Source organism: Pinus tabuliformis, chromosome 9 (genome assembly GCF_031772625.1).
Source record: "Pinus tabuliformis cultivar Carrire ecotype Pingquan chromosome 9, CPIR1, whole genome shotgun sequence".
Lineage (NCBI taxonomy): Eukaryota > Viridiplantae > Streptophyta > Pinopsida > Pinales > Pinaceae > Pinus > Pinus tabuliformis.
The window spans coordinates 1,806,947,133-1,806,970,830 of NC_142307.1; the positions used below are offsets into that span (position 1 = coordinate 1,806,947,133).

Genomic DNA, 23,698 nt, shown 5'->3' on the forward strand with positions numbered 1-23,698 from the left:
ATGATATACAAGTTTAGATGGATGGGAAACACATAGACTGGTCACACTTAGATATTTGTATCGTGCTCCCAAATCCTTTATAGAGTAAGAAAAATATGAGCTTGATTCAATTTGGTGAGAGCCTTTTCATTGCTTCAACTCATTAACCTTGAAATTAACAAACCATCATAACTTAGATTTTTAATTGATGATTATGATATCTCTAAGGGTGATTTGACTTCTTAAAGCCTAAAATTGAGTGTCACTTTATATTTCCATATTTTCCCTATTATGAGATTAGAAGATGATTTTTTTAACTCTTCAAAGATTAACTTGGTTATCTCTTGACATTCCTAACTTTTAAATGTCGAAGATGCTTAGCCTTCTTCCTCCAAGAGATGTGTGGCTTTCACTAATGACTGACTTGAGGCTATCTCCTCAAATCAACATCTACCAAATTGATTTCCACTTACTTCCAACCCCTTAGCACTAGTAGGAAGAGAGCCCATGACCAATTTACAAGCTCACAGGAGAGACTTGTGAGGTGTCATACACATAATTATTACCATGGCCTCATGCCCATTGCGTTTCTTTGTGCCCATGAATAATAAAAGTGTTTCTCTAAAAAAACATATCTTCACTATAAAAATGTCCTTCACAAACTTCTTTATTGGATCATGATTTCTTAATTATTTATTTATTAATTTTTTCTTTTTCTTCCCTTTAAAAAGCATTTCTATCCTTTTTTTTATGATTTTCACATACTATTTTCTTCATAAACCAACTTTAATATTAAATAGAAAAAATAAAATAATATTATTAAAAAATAAATCTTCTCAATTGTATACCTTATATTTTATCCAACTTTCTTAGCCAAGTTTAGTTTATATTTTTCTTTCCACTTTTACAATTAAATTGTATGCAACAAAGATTCTCATATTCTATGCTTAATGAAAAGTACCTTTGTTTTTCCAATATTTTCTTTATAATTAAGTTTTATGCACTAAATTTACAAAAAAAAAAAATAATATATATATATATATATAAAATAAAAAATGGAAACAAATATGTGTGTTTTTTCACTTTCCCTCCATCAACCAAAAACGAACATATTTTTTTAAATTAATTATGTAACAAAAATAATATTATATTAAAAAAACAAATTTCAGCTAATAATTATCTCACAACTATTGCAAATATATATTATTTTTTAATATAAAAATTTAAATTATATATTAATAAAATAGTTTCTTATATATATAAATATAAAATACTTTCTCTTATATATATATGAGAGAAAGTATTTTATAAATATATATATATATATATATATATATAGTTTCTCAAATATTTTCAATAAAAAATGAAGTATTTTAATTAAATTTAGATCATAAAATATTTATTAAGATTATAATGTTAAATTATTTAAAAATTTATTTTTAATATAATATCGATTTTCATTAAACAATTTTATTTTAATCTCTAGTTCCGAATGGCACAAAAATCCCGAGATGAAGCTTTGGAAGTTTGGCAGGGAAATCCCCCAACTGCCCCTCATCTCCTTGAGCTCAAAATTGTAAGATTAGCATCCCAGCTCAAATTCTTCCAAACCACATTATAATCAAATCAACCACAATTTTATATTCAATGTGAGTGGATATTTTATGTGAAAAAATATAAAAATGGTTTCAAGACCCTAGTGGTGTTAATTCCAATTCGAGATCAGAATTGGGATTGGCTTGATATTGTAGCACTACTGTAATTTTTGCTGAAAAATGCATAGTAATCTAAATAGGTTTGGATTATTGATTGCATGCAATTAGGAATGATACTGAACGAATCACTAAGACTGTACATGCCAGCATCGTTGCTGCCAAGACAGGCATTCAAGAACGTGATGGTGGGTGATATGAATTTTCGGAAGGGCATGCCTGTGTGGATTCTGGTACTCGCCATTCATCACAACAATGAACTATGGGGGAGAAGATTCCAACGACTTCAATCCAAAATGGCGTGAAAGCATAAGATGGGATTCCCATCGTTCTCCTCTGGACACTATGTGAACTACATAACCCCTCTGAGCGTCGTGTGGATCGACCAGAAGTGTAGCCATCATGTTCTTGAACTGATTCACACGTCTCGTTGCCAGCACATTTTGCTGCAATTGTAAGATGACAGGACATGACAAGACGTTGTGGAGTGGAGATGATCCCCTGTAACTTGTGGAACCATGTGCCCCCATTTTCTTCACAAGCTCAACAAGTTACTATTGGTGGCAAGTAACAGATGCTTGTTTCTTGAATTCTGCATCCCTGATGACCAGGAGCTCATCAAGAGCTGCATATTATGGACGGAAAACTTTAACAAGTCTTACACCGAGCACACAACCCAAGAGCGAAATTTATGAAGATGAAGTATGGTCAACATGGTGCGGTAACCTGCCTTAACCAATTGAATGGTGGAAAATATTACAGATGTTTTTTGGAATCAACAGTGGAAAACAAAAAAGTAGACAATGGTTGGTGGTGAACCAATTCAAAAAGAAACACCTTCGATGTAATTATAAAACCATAATTGAAATAAATAATTAATAATAGAATTAGTCTTTCACTCCTTAACATATTAAAGAGACTAAATATATTTAAACTCGAGTTATGAATGTAAATTTTTTAAAATATCAAATAGAATTAAATAATTAAAAATTTACATATTAAATATTTGATTCTAATAATTGATAGATTTTTTTTGAGAAAATATTTAGGCAGATCCATATAAAAGGATTACATGGTGTTGACTTATTAGTAGGGGTTCATCTCAAATTCCACTTGATAGGATCACATGGTGTTGACTTATTACTAGGGGTGCATTTCAAATTCCACTTGATAGGATCACATGGCGTTGACTTATTAGTAGGGGTTGATTCCAATACGGATCACATGGTGTTCACTTATTAATAGGGGTTCATTTCAAATTCCACTTGATAGGATCACATGATGTTGACTTATTAGTAGGGGTTGATTCCAATACGGATCACATGGTGTTCACTTATTAGTAGGGGTTGATTCCAATACTTATTAGTAGCAGTTGATTCCAATATTTGATAGATTTTTTTGAGAGGTAAATTGATCACATGGTGTTGGCTTATTAGTAGAGCCTAATACCAAGGGAGACGTCAAAGAGCATCGATTCTGTGACCTCCTATTAGGGAAAGGTGCTTTAGCTATGGGAACTCGACCAATTTAGCTAATGTTAAAGACTTTCCCAATATTTAATACATGTATATGTGAATGCATTTCTATTTAAATACACATACTGAATATAAATATTATCCTAACTTATTAATTTATTAAATACTATTCTAGGTATATAATTCTCAATATTTGATAGATGTATATGTGAATGTATATCTATTTAAATACACATACTCAATATAAATATTATCATAACTTAGTAATTTATTAAATACTATTGTAGGTATATAATTTCCAATATTTGATAGATGTATATGTGAATGTATATCTATTTAAACACGCATACTCAATATAAATATTATCATAACTTATTTATTTATTAAATACTATTCTAGACATATAATTTAAATGGTCAATAAATACCAATAGGTCTAAAGTCAAGCAAATACCAACATTCACTTCCAAAATAACCACTTTTCAAAAAACACATTTTGAGTGGAAACTAGAATTCTAATGCCACCACAAGATCAATGACCCTCTTTTGAGTATTTTAAATTTTGTAAAAATAAATATCTATTTTTTTTAGCAAAATTACAAATAAATAATTAAAATAAATTTATATTTAACTATAAGATATTATTTTTTTAGAAAAGAGTAAGACATACAAATATCTAACAACTAGCCTAATCATATAAATTAAATGGTTGGTAAATATTGATGGGCATCAATCCATAATAAATATCACTTACATACATCTTACATTTCCAATATTAAAAAAACTATAAAAATAAACATATATATACCTTAAAAAACATGTGACAAAATTCTTAACCATGGAGATTCATCCCCATTATGGTGGAAATTATTAACATATAAATAGGCTTTGTTACAATACCATGAGTTCTATGCTCAAAAAACCATAATTTATTTTAAAAGATATAACTATTTTTGAAAAGCAAAAAGGCTATAATTATTTTTGAGATAAACCTCAACCTTTTATCCTAAATAATACTAAAAACGTTTTGTAGATAATATATATAAACATTTTAAATTTTGAAACGGGAACTGATACAATTACCAGTTTCGTAGAGGTAACAAAAAAGTGACCGGATTTTGAAAAGTGGTGATGCAGAATAAACATTTTTTTTTTTTGCATAGATTTTTATACTTTAAATTTTTTTATGTACATTAGCTTTTAAAATGTTAGTGATTTGCATGTTGATTTTAAAAAATGTTGATTCTGCATCAGGTCCTTTTTTTAAAAGACTTATTTTTTTACTTTAAAATTTCTTATGTATTAAATGTGAATAATTATTTTCTAAATTTAACAATTTCTGAAGTGGTCTTCTTATTCATATTTTCATGTTTTTATTTCATTTATTTATTTTTAGTTTTTTGTAGTGAAGTTTTTATTTTTTTGCATAGTTAAAGAAGAAGGTCGATATTTTAAAGTTTTGATATTCTACATATTTATATATCGTTAATTATTTTATCAATGCACATCAAATAATTGTCTCTATAAAAAAAAAAAATTTTAACAATTGACATAAAAATAACCATTTTTAACATAAATATAACTAAAAAATTACACATTTTGATAATTTTTTGCTAGAAATGACATGTCAAAATTACGATTTTTTATAGGAAAAATTTAAAAAAAATGGTTAAATAATAGTTTTTTTTAATAAATTTCATGTCAAAACATAATAATAATCACTTTTTTTTTTCAAAAAATAATGATTCATATAAAAATTAAAGTGAAAATCACATAATACAAATATTGAACACATAACAACATTAATTGAATGTTTATTGTTCTCATAAAATGTCAAACTAAAAAACATTACAAGTATAACTAATTAATTGTTACAAAAAATGAGTTCGATTTCCAAGCATAACTTAAATTTAATCAACAATATCACGTAATCCAAACTCTTCATCCTCTAGAGTTTCATCATCGCCTTCTCCCACAATATTTCCAGTTTCATTTTTCTCGTTTTCCTCTTTTAATGGATCTATAGTGTCTGCAAATATCCCAATATGTTCCTTTCCAATCATTCCATGTAATGGTGGTTGAGGTTCCTTTACCTTTTTTGACACACGTTTTTCACTAAAATCCCCTTTCTTCAACCCAACTTCTTGCATTGCATCTGGAAGAAATTGAAGAGCATTAATTATTTGCAGAATAAATTTGCACTATAGTGGATCTTTTTCAATGACAATGTATTCATTTTTGTAGGCAACATGGTAGTTTTGTACCTAATTATTGAGCACAAAACAAATAATGAATTAAATTAGTATAATGACATATAAATTAAGAAATAAGATATTGAAATTCAATTCTATATAACAAAACTTACTTGAGCCATAAAATAAATCCAGAACCCAATCTCCTTCATTTGAACATATGTCTATAAGATAGTTAATCAATGACTGTGGTTTTTGATAAATGTTAACTATCTCTCCTTTTGCTTCTTTGTATTCATATGTTAGTTTTTTCACAACACCATCATAAACCAATACTTGGCTATGCATCTTTCCATCTACCCAATTAAAAAGCATAGACATATAGCTATCATCTTTTGCCCAACTATCAATATGGATGAACTCACAATCATTTATAAATAGTTGATCTTCATGGTTAAGAAGATTTGACTTTTCCCTGTAACATGAAATATTAAAAGTTCAATTAACTTGTATATAAATGAATTTTTTAAAATTAATCAAACATAAATTTTCAACATCTTACCATGTAAGCTGCATCCTTGAATTTTTTCCCCCTTGAAGGTTGACAATAACATTGCCAATTGTGTGTCTGAATGAAATGTCACAAATCTCCATAATGGTGATGATGTGACTTCTACAAATCCCGCAACCACTTTATGAAGAGCTTGATAAGTATAAGGTTCACTATCATAGTCAATGTTTGAGATATTAAAACCATGGGGAATATCTACAATAACTAGGGAATAATCCCTTTTAGGTATGAGTTTAGCAATGTATTCATAGTCGCCTTGTATTACTTGATATTGAATAGTTTCAAGCCCATTCCAAATGAAATGAGTAAGAGTTGGATCAAGTTCAACATTCTTAAGATGGTGCTTCTTCAGTCTTTTGATCTTAATTTTTCAATAAAGGTTCTGAAACTATTTGGTGCTCCATTTGCATCCCTAATCATCTTTAATAAAATAAAAAAATATATGTATAAGTTATAAAATAAAAATAGTATACAGATGAATAAAAATAAATGTATAAATCAACATACCTTTTTAAATGCAAGATACAAATCTTTTAGTGTTAATATAGAACTTGAATCTGGATAGTTGCATACAACATCATTCCAACTATCTTCATTCAACAATTTAACCATTTCTTCTTATATTTTCATGTAAAATTTGTGACTGAATAGATAAAGTAAAAAAAAGTTAATATAATGATATGTATAGAAAATACTACCAAGAACAACATGTTATATTTAAAAGAAAATTATAATCTAGATATAAGTAAAAATAATTCAACAAATTTACTTTTGAAATTCCTCAGACATTTCCTCCAATGATAATTCCACTAACCTCACACGACATAATATTGCTTTGAAAGGTTTTTCATCCTTCACTCCTTACATTTCTCTCCAAGGCGTGATAGTCATATCTTCTAGAAGCTGCTTCATTTCAGGACCTCATGTACTGTTGCTACATATCAATGGTTTAGTCCTTTTGACCTTTTGGTTTTTAATGCCAATGTTCTCCCACATACTAAAAATCTCACTAATCAATTCCCATATCTCTCCAGTTCTAAGTGCCAACTGGAAAATGTTATTAATACCTCTGAATATATGAGTATTTATTATGCTTCCTTTTGAATTTATTTTCTCCTCAATTTGATAGCCTATTTCCATACAACATTCCTTTCGGAAATCTACAGTAACATTTATCTTATCCCCACCACATTTTTCTACAAATTCACTATGAATTAGTCTAACCCTTTGGATGAAAGTCATATACATCCTATATTCATTATCTGAATTATGATCCCATGTCAATAACTTTGCTTCTGTATCTCATAAACCATCATATATAATACATTTCATTGTTTCAAAACATGGGTTATTGTGACATTCCTCCATCAACTTCCTTTGAGATTCTACAAAATGGTTCCCTCTAAGCACATAATAATTGTATTCAAAACATTTTGACTTATCAAATGCTTTTTTGTTGGGAACTTGAACTGGATCAACAAGACGAACATAATTAACCACATGAGCATATGGATTGTACCTCATCAATGTCTTCAAGTTGTGAACATGCAGGTGGTGTGGCTTTCTGATTTGAAATTTACATTGTCCTTCCCTTGTCTTATAGATTTGTCTCACATTAAGCTAAAATGTATGACCACCCTAAACTAAGTTTTTATTTGTCAAGTTCTGTTGAATGGAGTTTTGTTTTATAATTTCGTCCTCTAAATCATCTCCTACTGTAGTGATTTCCCTGCTTTGTTTTGAAGTTTCACTAGGATATTCACTGTTGGTAATGACTACTTGAGAATGTTCAACTTTACTTTTCTTCCTCCTAACATTCTCATCATTAACTAGAACATAGACATTCCTAGGCATTGTTACTTTTGGTCTTTTATGGCTCTTTTCCCTTCTAACATCATTTCCAATGTCATCCTCTGTAATGACAACATATTCTTCAGTGTCAGTTTCAACTTCCTCATCTTCAAAAGTAACTTGTCTACCTTTTCTAGATTTATCCACTAGAGGGATTTTTTTCTGATCCCTTGGATGTAGTTTTGTAGCATCATGAATTACTACTTTTTGCTTGTTTTCCATATCTTCTTCTGACCCTGAGTAAAAACTGCTGACAACATTCATAATATCTTTCTCTATGAAATGAATGCCTCCCAACATAATTGAAAGACTTTGAACAAAAGAATTTCAAACAAAATATCATATGCCAATAAAAACTAAGTTATAAAACTATAATAAGATAGTTACAATAACACAAAACACAAATATAAATAACAATACTTATGATATCTTGTGCAATCTCATTTACGATTTGTTTAGACAACTTTGTAGATACCTCTCTCATGTCATACAATGAATATGATAACTGATATTTAATCTTGTCATGTGACTTGGGTGGTTTTGTAAGTATATAAACAACTTTAGTGTCCGGTATCAAACACATGTCTATGACCTTTCCCAACACCTTATAAATTCCACTCTCTTTAGGTATATCAACATATAGATATATCTGGACATCTTCACCTTCTCTTTCTTTCACATACCATACATTCGCTGGAAGTTTCACATATTTTAATTTGTTCCAGTATGAAATTTTCTTCTTATCGTTTGAGGCACTTGATAGATTTGTAGCTATCAGCTCAAGTTTGGCTCATTCAATAGTGTTTTTTGAGGATCCACCTTTAGTTTTAGTAGTCTTTGGTCCAGAATGCTTCATAGAAATCTTCCTTGATGCCATTTTCCTACAAAAAAATACACATATATATAATCAGTAAATTAAAAAAAACAATAGCTTAAATTAACAAACAAAACGATAAACGATAAATAATTTTGTAGAACATAACCATTTAAATTTTTAATTTTTTTTTAAATAAGAACCTAAAAAAATGCAGCCCCCTGCCGCCCCACCCCGACAACCCCAATCGTGCAGCCCCATCCTGCCCCACCCCCGCAGCTCAATGACTTTCTAGAGTTGGTGGGTTGATTGTGCCCAGATGCCCATCCCCGCCACCCCGGCCAACCTTTGGGCCACTAGGGTGGGGCGGGGAAGCTAGCACCCAGCCCCCTGTCCCACCCCAATGGCTCAACGGCAAGCCGGGGTGGCGGGCTGATTCACAGAATCAAGTCGCTGGGGTGGGGCGTCCCCACAGGCCCGTTGGGCTTCCAGTGAGCACGATCAGGCCCACCATGCCCACTGCAGACGTAATGGGTAAATCAGTCTCATCTAAATTTTTTATTTCAAAAAAAAATAAAATTTGTTAAACCTATTGAATTTTAAAACTTGCACACAACAAAACGGAAACTAACCTTTCAAATGCGATAATCTTCCATTGAATATGTTGTTGATAGCAATGTAGCTGGTCCACATATTCGCTCCAAGTCTTTTAACGAACCTCGAATTGACGTGATGTGAGGAATAGTGATAATGAAATTTATTTTATAGCGGAAATTACGGAATATTTTTACCGTACGGTTAATATGGGACTAATTTGTTTTTTATAAAAACTTTAACATGTAAATTTTGTTATGGAAATATAGGAAACTATGATAAAATGAACATTATGGAATTGTTTTACCGCATGCTGAATGTGGGATTAATTTGTTTTTATAAAGACTTTAACATATAATTCTTGTTATGGCAATATAGTAAATTATGATAAAGTGAATATTACAGAATTGTTTTACTACACGGTGAATGTGGGATTGATTTTTTTTATAAGATATAAAAAAAAAAAAAAAAAAAAAAACATTCAATTGTCTAGTTAATATTATATAGTTTAACTAAAAAATTAATTTAGGTAAAAGATTTTGTTTACAATTTTAAGTTAAAGATTTAGTTTAAAATATTTATTTCATAAGAAAATTTTAGTTAGAATTTTTCAATAAATTGTAGAAGAAAATTATGGAGTAAAATACATGAAACAAAATTTTTGGAGGTAAAAATTTCAGCAAAAATCTTTGGAGGGAAATTTTCATTATTTAAGTTATATATTATTATTAGGAGAGAGTGCATTTGTATCATTCAACCTCTTCTGTTTGAAAGGCATAGATTCTTCTGATAGTGAAGTTTCACTTTGTGAAGCATCAACATCTTCATCATGTAACAACTCTATTCATATTGATGAATATAACGTAAATTATTCCACTATGAATAGAGAGTCAAATCTTCCACTTAGTCATAATCCTAAGGACTATGAGAGCAACAGTGATGAAAGACATGATGAAGAATTTCAAATAAATAAAGAGTCACAGTTTCCACTTAGTCCTAATCCTATGCACTATGAGAGCAGCAGTGATGAAGAGCATGATGAATATTTTCAAATAAATAAAGAGTCGCAGTTTCCACTTAGTCTTAATCCTATGGACTATCAGAGTAGTAGTGATGAAGAGCATGATGAAGAATTTCAAATGAATAGAGTGTCACGATGTCCACTTAGTCCATTCCTATGGACTATGAGAGAAGCAGTGATGAAGAGCATGATGAAGAATTTCAAATGAATAGAGTGTCACAGTGTCCACTTAATCCTAATCTTATGGGATATGAGAGCAGTAGTGATGAAGAACATGATGAAGAATTTCAAATGAATAGAGTGTCACAATGTCCACTTAGTCCTAATCCTATGGACTATGAGAGCATCAGTGATGAAGAACATGGTGAATCATTTCAAATGAATAGAGTGTCACGGTGTCCACCTAGTCCTAATCCCATGGACTACGAGAGCATTAGTGATGAAGATCATGATGAATATTTTCAAATAAATAAAGAGTCGCGGTTTCCACTTAGTCCTAATCCCATGGAATATGAGAGCAGCAGTGATGAGGGCTAGGATGAAGAATTTCCAATAAATTGAGTCGCATTTTCCACGTAGTCGTAATGATAAGGACTATGAGAGAAATAGTGATGAAGGACAGGATGAAGCACTTAGTCCTAATCCTAAGGACTATGAGAGCAACAGTAATGAAGGGTAGGATGAAGAATTTTTAGTAAGTACGGAGTCACATTTTTGATGTAGTCCTAATCCTATGGACTATGAGAGTAGCAATGGCAACGCACATGATGAATAATATCCAATAAACTTTGAGTCAAATTTTCCATTTAGTCCTAATTCTAAGGACTATGAGAGTAGCACTAAAGAAGGGAAAGATGAAGAATGTCCTCGAAGTCAATATTTCAAAAGCACATATGATCATAGTGAGGATAAGATTCCTCATAATGATGATGAAAATGCTTATACAAATGATGATACAATGATGGAGATGTTGCCAGGAAGTATTATATCGAGGTGTAGGAGCAGACCTTTTCGTATCAATCCAAGATGTTCTAGTTATACAAGGGGTAGAGCAGAATATCTGATGAGAAGAAGTTCTATCAACGCTCTCATTTCAAGTGAATGTTGTCAAAAAGAATTTTGGAAACATATGGATTTTAAGTTTGCATTAGAGAAAAGGAAGGGATATTTGTCAATGAATAAAAACATGCAAAATTCATATTTAGTGGGGTGCATGCAATCTACATTGTTAGGTTATGATTATCATATTGGGTCTTTATTTATCTGTAGAAAGGCTTTCAAAATGTTTCATTCAATGGGTAATTTTCGTCTGTCAAGAATCTAAGAAAAATTGGAAAAGGATCCCACATTTTATTCATAAGTACGTCATAAATGACAATTTGGGCCATTATCAAATACTGCAATGTCATGGATGAAAGATTTATTTTCAAATCATGGAGAGTGTATGCCAAATAGAGAGACAATACATATTCCAGATAATTTCTCAAGACGTGAAATATACAACTTACACAAAGAATATGCAGAAGGTGCTCAGGGATATGGTCAATTTATTACATACCAACATTTTGTGAAGATATGGAAGAAATAATTCAACAATGTTTATATTCCTAAGAAGACAAGGATGGGGATTTGCAGTACATGTGCTTCTCTTAAATCAATAAGGGATAAATGTGAAGGGTTAGAAAGAGGTAAGCATTCATAACTTTAAATTTTAAAATTGTATAGTAATCAACTATGAAAATGTAATTCTTAATGACTTTCTTTAATGTTGTGTAGACTCCATTGTTAAAGCACTTTAAGAGCATCACAAACAACAAAAAAGTGAAAGGAAAAAGTTGTATAAGCATCGAAAGAAGTGTTATGATAATCCAAATAAATATTTGGGTTTGATAATTGATGGTATGGACCAGAAGAAAACACTTCTACCACATTTTGTTCAAACACCCAAAAATTTACAGGAGGAAAATTTTATTCAGTATCACTTGGTTGGTTGTATGGTATTCAATGCGAAAATGTTGCGAAGGGTATACTTCACTTCTCCAAATATTCATAATGATGCAAATATGAAAATAACCATAATTCATGATGTGCTTTCTCATTGGTCTAGTAATCTTCCGGAAGTTTTGTATCTACAATTGGACAACACTTGTCGTGAAAACATAAATCAGATTGTTTTTGGATATTTAAACGTGCTTGTTGAATTGAGAACTTTTTAGAAGGTAAAGGATGGTTTCCTTCTTGTTGGGCACACTTATGACCATATTGATTAGATGTTCAGTCGTTTTTCAGTCACAATGAGGAGGAAGGATGTTGGGAGCTTGCCATCATTAATTGAATGTATTAATAAATCATACATTACAGAGCCTAATTTTGATGTGTTGGAAGAAACTGTTGACATGCAAAGGTTTATTCTGGGATCACATGGTGAGGAGAAATACATTGAACAACTTAATGACATTAGCTTCCAATATCAATTTCGTATCAAAAAAATTGATGGGAAAACACTAATATAGGGCAAGAAGTATTCAACTACTGCAGAATGGGCACTGTCATCAGGTTTGCATTTTTTAAGTTCATTCGAGATCATCCAATATTTGCATCAAATACATTGTTATTACAATCAATTGTTGAAATTCATAATGCATGTAGACATAATAGAGATATAAATTATTCTGATTGCCTAGGAGAAATAAAAAAATGTATTAGATATACATATGAATATTTTGATATTGTTGATTCAGATTGGTGGCATTACTTTTTCAATAATCAAAGTGATATCATTTCAAGAACCACAAATGAAGGTATACCTTTGAAAAATCCATTTATTGGGCCACAAAATGTTTCAAATGAACATGAGGAAAGCAACATTTTTGAACAACAACAATCTCAAGGTATTATTAATTCTTCACAGGATTCTCTTTTCCTTTCAATAGAAAAATATAAATTCTGCATTCTTCAATGGGACACGCAGGCTGGTGAAATTATTAGCAGGGCATTGGGAGATGTCTCAAATCGTATTGAGCGTCCCACAGAATATGGGCAGATGCGTAGCATTGATCCAGACTGTAGGCTCATAGCACTCCACCTATATGTTGCCGCATTAAACGTTATGCCATTGGACAACAAGGGACAACTTGAAGAGTCTTTCAACATCAGTCCAGAGGAACTTCAAGTTTTAGATGTCAAGTTCTTATATGGTTGTCCAGACCCTACAATTGTTGTGTTATATGAAGATTATATAGGGAGAAGGCACCTCAAGACATATGTGGTGGATCTAAGAAACAGGGATTTGAAATTGGGGCCTTGGTTAAAGGTAAATTTGGATAGTAGTGCCGGTATGTTGATACCAGTTCCAATGCCTTTAGGTGGTGTTCTTGTCATTGGTGAGGAGACAATTTGTTATTGCAGTCCCTCTGTATACACACAAATCCCTGCCAGACTCAACTCTATGACTATCACTAATGCTTATGGTAGAGTTGATCCGGATGGTTCTCGATACCTTCTAGGTGATCTCTCAGGGTTTCTTCATTTGCTTGTCATCATACGTGAAGGGAGAAGGGTTACTAGTCTCAGGCTAGAACTTTTAGGAGAGACATCTGTTGCTTCAACAATTTCTTGTTTAGATAGTGGACATGTGTATATAGGGTCGAGATATGGAGATTCACAAATTATTAAATTGCATCAGCATCCAGATGTTTGAGGCTCACATCTAGATGTTTTGGAAAGATTTGTAAACATTGGTCCTATAACAAACTTCTGTGTTGTAGATGTGGGTCAAGCACACGGCCAAATTTTTACCTGTTCTAGAGCATTTAAGGATGGTTCCCTTCATATAATCTGTAGTGGGATTGGAATCAACAACCACGCATCAGTAAAGCTTCAGGGCATAAAGGGATTTTGGTCATACTTTTCTGGTTGTCAGCTTCGTTACTGAGACTCGTATACTTGAAATGAATTGATCGGAGTATGAGCTGGAAGAAACATATATTGAAGGATTGATCTCTAATGCTCACTCCTTATTTTGCCAATATTCTATTCATGACCAACTTGTTCAGGTGACGGACAGTTCTGTGAGGTTAGTGGGAGCACTGTCTCGAAAGCTATTGACTGAATGGAGAGTACCCCTGGATTTTCTACAATTGTAGCCACAGCTAATGCTACTCAGGTTATTTTGGCCACTAGAACGGGTGATCTTGTCTACCTGGAAACTGGAGAGGGCTCCCTTACAGAGGTGAAACATTTGGCCATTGAGTTTGATGTATCATGCCTCAATATAAGTCCTATTGGTGATGATCCTTTGCATACTGAATGGGCAGTTGTTGGTCTTTGGAAAGACTCTAGCATTAGGGTTTACTCTCTACCCCATCTGAAATTGATTACAAGATTGAAGGTTGGATAAAATGTGCACCCTCGGTCTAGTCTTCTCTGTAGATTGGAAGGGATTTGTTACTTGCTATGTGGTCTTGGGGATGGGCACTTATTTAACTTTATATTAGATATGAGCATTGGGGAATTATCTGATAAAAAGAAGATTTAGTTGGGTACTAAAGCTATCAATCTTCACACTTTTTGTTCTAAGAATTCAACGCATGTTTTTGCAGCATCAGATAGGGCCACAGTGATTTACAATAACAAGAGGAAATTGCTCTACACAAATGTGAATCAGAATGAAGTTAATCACATGTGTTCATTCAGTTCAGAGGCATTTCCTAGTGGCCTTGCCGTTGCAAATGAAGAGATGATTACTATTGGGTCAATAGATGAGATTTAGAAACTTCACATTCATACAATTTGTTTGAAGTTTGACAATTAATTATGTAAATTTGGGTAAAATGTAATAGTTATTAACAAGTTAGTTTTATACCGAAACATCGGTTATGTAACTGAGGAGGCTCATATAAAACTGATGAATGCCCTAACTATTGGATGGAGAATCATTTTATTGATTGAATAAAGATATTCCAATCCCTTGCCCTGTGGATGTTTCTTTGACACTCTGTTAGGGTTTAACCATGTAAATTATGAGTTATTTCTTGTGAAGTTGTATTCATTTTCTTATTAGTTACATTTCTTTCTTGGTTAAATTAACCTATTTAAGCTACAAATGGTATCGGAGCGAGATTAGTTGAGTTGAATGTCTTGGAGAAGTCGGAGCTGTGAGTGTTGTGTGTTAAAAGACTAGAACCTCTTCCAGATCACATTGCTTTATATTGCCAAAGGCTGAGGAAGAGGAGCGTGGAACGATGAGGAGTCTGGAACGGTATGAAAGGAATCTACATGTGATGACCAAAGCCGTCTTCTCTCTGCATGGACCAGAGCAATTTGCGTTGGACTAGAGGTGAAGTCCACAGCTATTTGCGTGAATACCACACCCTCTACCCTCTGTCTGTATTCTCCACATGAGGAGGAAGCCGTGGAGCTTTTGTTGGCTTGGAGGGTTGCGTGCTTGAGAATACCTCTGCGTGCAAGAGCTGTTGAAATCTTTGCGTGCTAGAGCAAAGAGGAAGAACCGTTGAAGTGCGCGCTGCCATGAAGTGTGCGGGTTGTCTCTGTGTGGACTGTGCCAGAGCCTACAAGGAAGTGTGTTGCCTTTGTATGCTGTCAGAGTAGTCAAGGAGGCGCTCCAGAGCCTGGCTTGCTTGTTTCCAGAGGATTTTGATCAACAGATATGGATCCGGGTATTTTTTTTAAATAATTTGAGAGAAATTTTTTTCCAGGAATTTTTTTCGAGAAATTTGTTCAAATTTGGAGGAAGAAAAACAAAGGGATTTGTTCAAATTTGGAGGAAATAAAATCATAGGGTTTTTCATTAAAATTTGAAGGAAAGAAACACAAAGGATTTTTATTAATTTGAAGGAAATAATTAAAAAAAAATAGTTGAAGAGTTTCTTTGTTTGAGAAAACAGGGATTTCTTTTTCCAAATTTTTTTTTGAAGAAAGGGAAACAAAAAAAATAAACCCTAGTTTAAATACTGAAACCCTAGGAGGAAAAAAATGGCCAAGATGTCAAATGAAAAATTCGAGGTGGATAAATTCACCGGCAAGAGAAATTTTGCTCTTTGGAAACTGAAATTTAGGGATTTACTGGTGCAACAAGGGTTGCACAAGGCATTGGACGGGGTAAGTAAGAAACCTCCAAGAATGACTGATTTGGACTAGGAGGACTTGGATGCCCGAGCTCTCAGTACGATTAGGTTATGCCTGGCGGATGAATTTCTCTTCAACATTGTTGAAGAGAGTACAACTTCAGGTTTATGGGAAAAACTGGAAAAACTATATATGACAAAGTCGTTAACCAATAGAATTTATCTGAAGTTGTTGAATGAAGGAGGGTTCAAAGTTGCAGAAAATTTGAATGTTTTTAGTACACTTATATGCCAATTAATAGATATAGAAGTTAAAATTCAGGAAGAAGACAAAGCTATAACCTTGTTGTGTTCTCTACCCGAATCATGGGATCACTTTGTAACTTCAATCAGCGTGAGTACCATTGATTATTTGAAATTTTATTCAGTTGTGGGAGCTCTCTTGTCTAAAGAAGTACGAAGAAAATCCAGTAATTCAATAGCTGCATCATAAGACATGATAGCTAGAGGATGGTCAAAGGAAAGAGGAGAAAAAACAAGTGGGTCTTCCAGGTCTAAATCAAAGGGAAATAAGTCTAAGGCAAAATGTTGGCACTACAATAAAATTGGACACCTGAAGAAAGACTGTTGGAAATGACAAGAGTTTGATAACTCGAAGAAGGAAGAGAATCAGGTTGATTCGAGTATGATAGACGAAGTTTTATCTGCTGAAGAATTATGTATCATAGATGAAACTTCATGTAATGTCTCTGAGGGTGTTGAAAGCTAGCTGTTAGACTTTGGTGCTTCTCATCACATGTGTCCACAAAAAAATTGGTTTACTTCATATGAAAATGTAAATGGTAGTTCTGTGTTTATGGGTAATAATGTATCATGTCAGATTGTTGGGATGGGAAATATCAGGAGTGAAATGTATGATAACGTAGTTAGAACATTAACTAGTGTTAGACATGTACCTTATTTGAAGAAAAAATTGATTTCTTTGGGAGTGTTGGATTCGGATGGTTATAAGTTTACAGGTCAGAATGGCGTGCTGAAAGTATTTAAAGGTGCCCTAATTGTTATGAAAGCATGAAAGGTTGGAAATCTTTACAGACTCAAAGCAAGTACTCAGATTAGTGAAGCAATGATTGTGTCAGAAAAAGAAGAAGTAGGTACTCACCTATGGCATCAATGATTGGGTCACATGAGCGAGATAGGTCTTCAGATATTGATGAAGCATAAATCCCTTCCTAATCTGAAATCTTTGAGGTTGGATTTCTATAAACATTGTGTGTATGGAAAACAGTGTAAATAGAGATTTAAAACTGGAAATCGTAATAGTAAAGATATTTTAGACTATATTCACTCTGATCTATGGGGACCATCTCTTGTTGTATCATATGGAGGTGCTCTATATTTTTTAATGTTTATTGATGATTTCTCCCATAAAGTTTGGGTCTTTATGCTAAAAAAGAAAGCTGATGTATTCAATGTCTTTAAACAATTTAAAGCAATGGTAGAGAAAAGAATGGGAAAATCAATTAAATGTTTAAGAACTGACAATGGTGGTGAATTTACTTCAATAGAATTTGAACAATACTATAAGGTTGAAAGAATTGTTAGACACAAAACTGCTGTTTATACTCACCAAAATGGTGTTGTTGAACGTATGAATCCGACTCTTATGGAAAGAGCCAGAAGTATGATTAGCAATGCTAACTTGCAAAAGGAGTTGTGGGCAGATGCAATATCCACTGCTTGTTATTTAGTTAATAGATCACCTTTAGTAGCCATTAATTGTAAAATTCCTGAAGAGGTTTGGATAGTTCAGTCTTGTGGTTATTCACATATAAGGATATTTTGGATCCAAAATTGAAATGTTATGTCTTTGTTGGGTATGACTATGCAGTGAAAGGATACAGGTTGTGGGATCCTAAAGTGCGGAAGATAGTCATTAGTAGAGATGTAACATTTGATGAATCTTCTTTTTTAAAATCAAATGTTGAAAGAATTGAACAGGAACAGGTATCGCCAAATCAACAAGTTCAGTTGGAGGCTAGATTTTTTGGTGACAGTCAAAAGGAAGAAGGAGCTTTTGGAGAAAAGGGTGTTGAAGATATAAAGAAAACTGTTGAAGTTTCTGAACCAGTTCAGCAACTAGTAACTGTAAGAAGGTCTACAAGGGAAGAAAAACTCCCAAAAGGTATGACTATTCTGCTTCATGTTTTGCTTTGATTACTGAAGATGGGGAACCTTCTCGTTATCAGGAAGCAGTTGATGATACAAATAGCAAAAAATGGAAAACGACTATGGAAGAAGAAATGGATTCCTTAGCCAAGAACAATACCTGGGATCTTGTAGAACTTCTTGAAGGGAGAAGATTTGTTGGATGCAAATGGGTCTTCAAACTGAAATGGAAAGTTGATGGAAGTATCGAAAGGTATAAGGCGAGACTGGTAGCAAAAGGGTATTCTCAGGTTGAAAGTATCGACTTTCATGAGATTTTTTCACCAGTTGTAAAACTTATTTTTTATTTGCACTGTGTTGGCACTAACTGCATTACTTAACCTTGAGTTAGAATAGTTAGATGTTAAAACAACTTTTCTACATCGTGATTTAAATGAAGAGTTATATATGGAACAACCAGAAGGTTTTGTACAAGGTCGCAACAGAAGATTAGTTTGCAAGCTTCAGGAATCATTGTATGGTCTGAGGCAGTCTCCCAGACAATGGTACAAGAAGTTTGATTCCTTCATGGTGAGCCATAACTTTATAAGAAGTGAGTATGGTCATTGTGTATAGTTCAAGAGTTTCAAGGGCATATTCATTATCTTATCTTTGTATGTTGACGATATGCTTATTGCAAGAAAAAGCATGGAAGATATCAACAGGTTAAAGGCTCATCTTTCTAGGACATTTGATATGAAGGATCTTGGAGCAGCAAAACATATCTTAGGCATGGAAATACACAGAGACAAAGAAAAATTGTAAGCTTTGGTTATCATAGCAGAAGTATGTGGAGAAAGTACTTGAAAAGTTTTGTATGAATAATGTGAAACCTGATAATGTTCCATTAGCTTCCCATTTTAAGCTTTCTTCAGTTTTGAGTCCTAGAACTGATGAAGAAAAGCAGTATATGTCTCATGTACCATATGCAAATGTTGTAGGCAACTTAATGTATGCAATGTTATCTACAAGACCTGACATTTCACACGCAGTTGGAGTTGTCAGCAAGTTCATGGCAAATCCAGGTGAAGAACATTGACGAGCAGTGAAATGGGTGCTTCGATATTTTAGAGGCACATGTGATCATTGCATCATCTTTAATGGTAGTGAAGGATCAGTCTGCGGATATGTAGATGCTGATTATGCAGGTGATTTGGACAAAAGAAGATCTACTACAGGTTATATCTTTACTCTTGCAGGTGGAGCAGTTAGTTGGATGTCAAAGCTTCAAGAAATAGTTGTGTTGTCCACTACCGAAGCAGAATATATAACTGCTTCAGATGCTAGTAAAGAAGAAATATGGTTAAAGGGTCTACTTGATGAGATTGGAAGGACGCAGGAGAAAGTGAATATAATTTATGACAGTCAAAGTGCTATTCACTTGGCTACAAATCCTGCTTATCACAGTAGAACCAAGCACATTGATGTAAGGTATCATTTTTTGAGACATGTGATCGATGGCAGAAAAGTAGCTCTTAAAAAGGTCCACACGTGAGAGAATTTTGCAGACATATTCACAAAGCCAGTTACAGTAGAGAAGCTACGATGGTGTTTAGCTTCTCTTGGCTTGCAGAAAAGATGATGAATGGGCATGGGAAAAGGATTAGGAAATTGTTGTCAAGGTGGAGTTTGTTGGAAGTTTAATTATGTAAATTTGGGTAAAATGTATTAGTTATTAACAAGTTATTTTTATACCGAAACATCGTTTAGGTAACTGAGGAGGCTCATATAAAACTGATGAATGCCCTAACTATTGGATGGAGAATCACTTATTGATTGAATAGAGAGATTCCAATCCCTTGCCTCATGGATGTTTCCTTGACACTCTGTCAGGGTTTTACCACGTAAATCCTGAGTTATTTCTTGTGAGGTTGTATTCAGTTTCCTGTTAGCTACATTTCTTTCTTGGTTAAATTAACCTATTTAAACTACACAATTTCACATGGAGAACATCCTCGTCGAATTTGGCATCAGGAGTAGTCTCGCACATTTGCAGTGTGAAATATTCTGTTGATTCAGATATGCATTTTGTGCGACTATAAGATGATCAAACATTTGATATTATTTCATCATTCCCACTTGAAGTTTATGAACATGTGACTGAGGAAAACCCTTCTATTACCCACAGTATGCATATTGAAATGCATAAACCATTTTTCCCTAGGAATTAATATGACCTACCGGGTCAAATCTTCATTAGATAATGGTTAAGGTCCCTTTTATTAATTCTCGATGGAATGATTTATCAACCACTGGAAACAATTCCATAAACTAACTACATTTCATGCCCTTCATCAATCCTTTCAATTGGGACTTTGTTTAACCCTCATAACCTTCGCAAATAACTTTAATGAACGCATTGTTAAACCTTAATTCCTGCACATATAAATAAACCCCATAAACCTTTATTAACTTTGGGTCATACACAGGCTTAACCCACAAATCAACTATTAGTGCTTTAATACTATTATAAACCTTTTATAATAGAATCCACATAAAACATATATAAACCATACATTTTCTTGATTCCTCTTCCTTAGCACGTTTCTCAGGACTTAGCTTTATCGCAATCACAATCTCGTAGATCCACTAACATTCCTTCCTCCTTTATACCCGATATGCGATAACACAACCCGGATTCCAAATATCGTAAATTGCATCCATACTTTCTTGGGTCCTCTCACATTGCATATCGCAATACCACTCATAGCAGTTGCTAAGGGCCCAATACATTACCATGGGATATTTGCGATGTGATCAAATCTTCAATCACATCGGATATCGCATATCGCACATCCTTGTGGCCCAAGGTTCATTCCTCATAATCAAAACATTGCGATGCGATATTTAACAAAAGTCCTCCACCATTGATTTGAGCACCCAATCCAATGATTAACAATAAGATCACATTTCACAATCGCAACTCGCTTGCGGCCGGGTTTTGCCCACTAGTATAATATGTTGTGATGTGACACAACTTCCTCCCTTTGCTGCGACTTAATTCTGGGCATTGATCTTCCAAATCTGATGACTCCTGTACACTAACACTTCATTTCTTTGTTCATCTCTTTATTTGGGTTATATGCCATTCTTCAATCGTTCACTGTGGTTTCGGTTATTTCAATGGTTCCTGTCCTTCCACTGTTTCACTGCGCAACTCCTCCTGAGCTTAACTCTATGTGTTTCTTTGATCAAGATTGCTCCAAACCATTACTTGGGTTCTTCGAATGGATTCAACGATCCATTACGTTCCACTTTATTATTCTTCTCCTTTGTGTATTCGCCTGGACTTTGCCTACACACATATGTTATACAGAATACTCTGATTCATACATAACTTTAACATTTCATATTCAAATCACACATTTACACACTTTGGAATTAAACCTCTGTATATGTACATACAACCAATAATTACATAATAGTACTCTCTGTCCCTCTTTGGCCTCATCTTCTAATTACATTGCCTCTAATTTACAAGCTTCCTGTAGGCTTACAGTCACACTCTAGTTATCTAACTTGTTATCTATCTAACCTATCTAACCAACCTCTGTGTATGCCTTTTTGGCTTACATTTATACAAAAGGATTCTAAAACCATTTCCTGGTTTAGATCTATAAGCTTCTCAACAAAATCCTAAAATCTCTTCCTTATCCCTAAGGATTCTCTCCAATCCAAAAAATCATGAACTAACTCCTAATCTAAGTTTTACAATTAATTCTCAAATCCTTCAATCTCTCAACTATCCTAAATCTCTCATATTCTCCTATATTTGAGAATATTTACAAATATGCCTCACTATTTTCAATTAAATCCTATTCTAGCTTCTCTCATTAAAATCACTCAAAATTCTTAATAATTACGTTAACTCAATAATTAGGAAACCAACTTCCGTGAAACACAAGACCCCATATGTCTACTAAAATACAATGATAATGTTGAGCTGAATGCTCCTGCATCAAAATGGATGCTCAATAGTAAGTTGTTCATTTACAAATGACAAAAATGTCTACTATTGTGTGGGGACAACTTATGTGTTGCTTGAGGAGTCTGAATCTAGCAAAGGCCGAATTCTGGTCCTTTTGGTTGAAGATGGGAAATTGAAACTTGTGACTAGGAGGGAAACAAAGGGAGTTGTATATAATTTGAATGCATTTAATGGAAAGTTGCTTGCTAGTGTCAACTAGAAGATTCAGTTGTATAAATGGATGCCCATTGATGATTCTTCACAAGGGTTGCAGTGTGAATGTGAATATCTTGTTCATATAGTTGCACTCTATGTTCAGACTCGTGGAGATTTTATCATTGTCAGGGATTTGATAAAATCCATTTCTTTGTTGTTATACATGCCGAGGAACGAGCTATCGAAGAGAGGGTTCGTGATTTCAATCCAAATTGGATGACCTCTGTTACAATTCTAGATAACGATATATAACTAGGAGCAGAGCATAATTTCAATCTTTTTACAGTGATGAGAAAGAGTGATGCTACAAGTGAAATAGAGGGGGAAAAATTGGAAGTTGTCGGGGAATACCACCTCGGGGATATTGTTAACCGATTTAGGCGTGGATCTCTTGTCATGTGTGTACCAGATTATAAATCCAACAAGATCCCTACAGTTATATTTGCAACAGTAAATGGGGCTATTGGTGTGATCACATCTCTACCTGAGGAGCAATACCAATTTCTTGAGAAGTTGCAAATGAATCTTGTGAAGGTGATCAAAGGAGTAGGGGGCTTCAACCACGAGGAATGGCGGTCATTTACCAACAAAATGAGGAATACTAATGCAAGAAGGTTCTTGTATGGTGATCTGATTGATTCATTCCTTGATATCAAATGAAATAGGATGGAGGAAATTGGAGCTGCAATGGGTGTTACAGTAGAGGAGCTATGTGATAGGGTGGAAGAGCTGAACAAGTTACATTGATACAAAGATAATTTACGAACATCGTGGCATCTAGTTTTGTTTGGGTATATTGTATAGTGCTCACAGGTGAAAATTTAAAAGTATATATTGCATTATAATTTATTGAAACATTAAACAAGGTCACATAACTAGCTTTTCTTGTCGCTTAGTTTAATTATTGAACTTTGAAATGTATGAACCAAATACCACATTTGAACAAGGGCTACATTGCTCGTAATAATTGAAAAGGCTTATTATATATGTCTAGCATTCAATTTTTTTAGTTG

The 23,698-nt window shown here is 33.4% G+C and overlaps 1 pseudogene; it reads left to right on the top strand.

Moving 5' to 3' along the window:
• The first annotated feature begins 2,005 nt into the window (after positions 1-2,005).
• On the top strand, positions 2,006-23,432 carry LOC149155994 (DNA damage-binding protein 1a-like; annotated as a pseudogene).
• Positions 23,433-23,698: the final 266 nt, after the last annotated feature.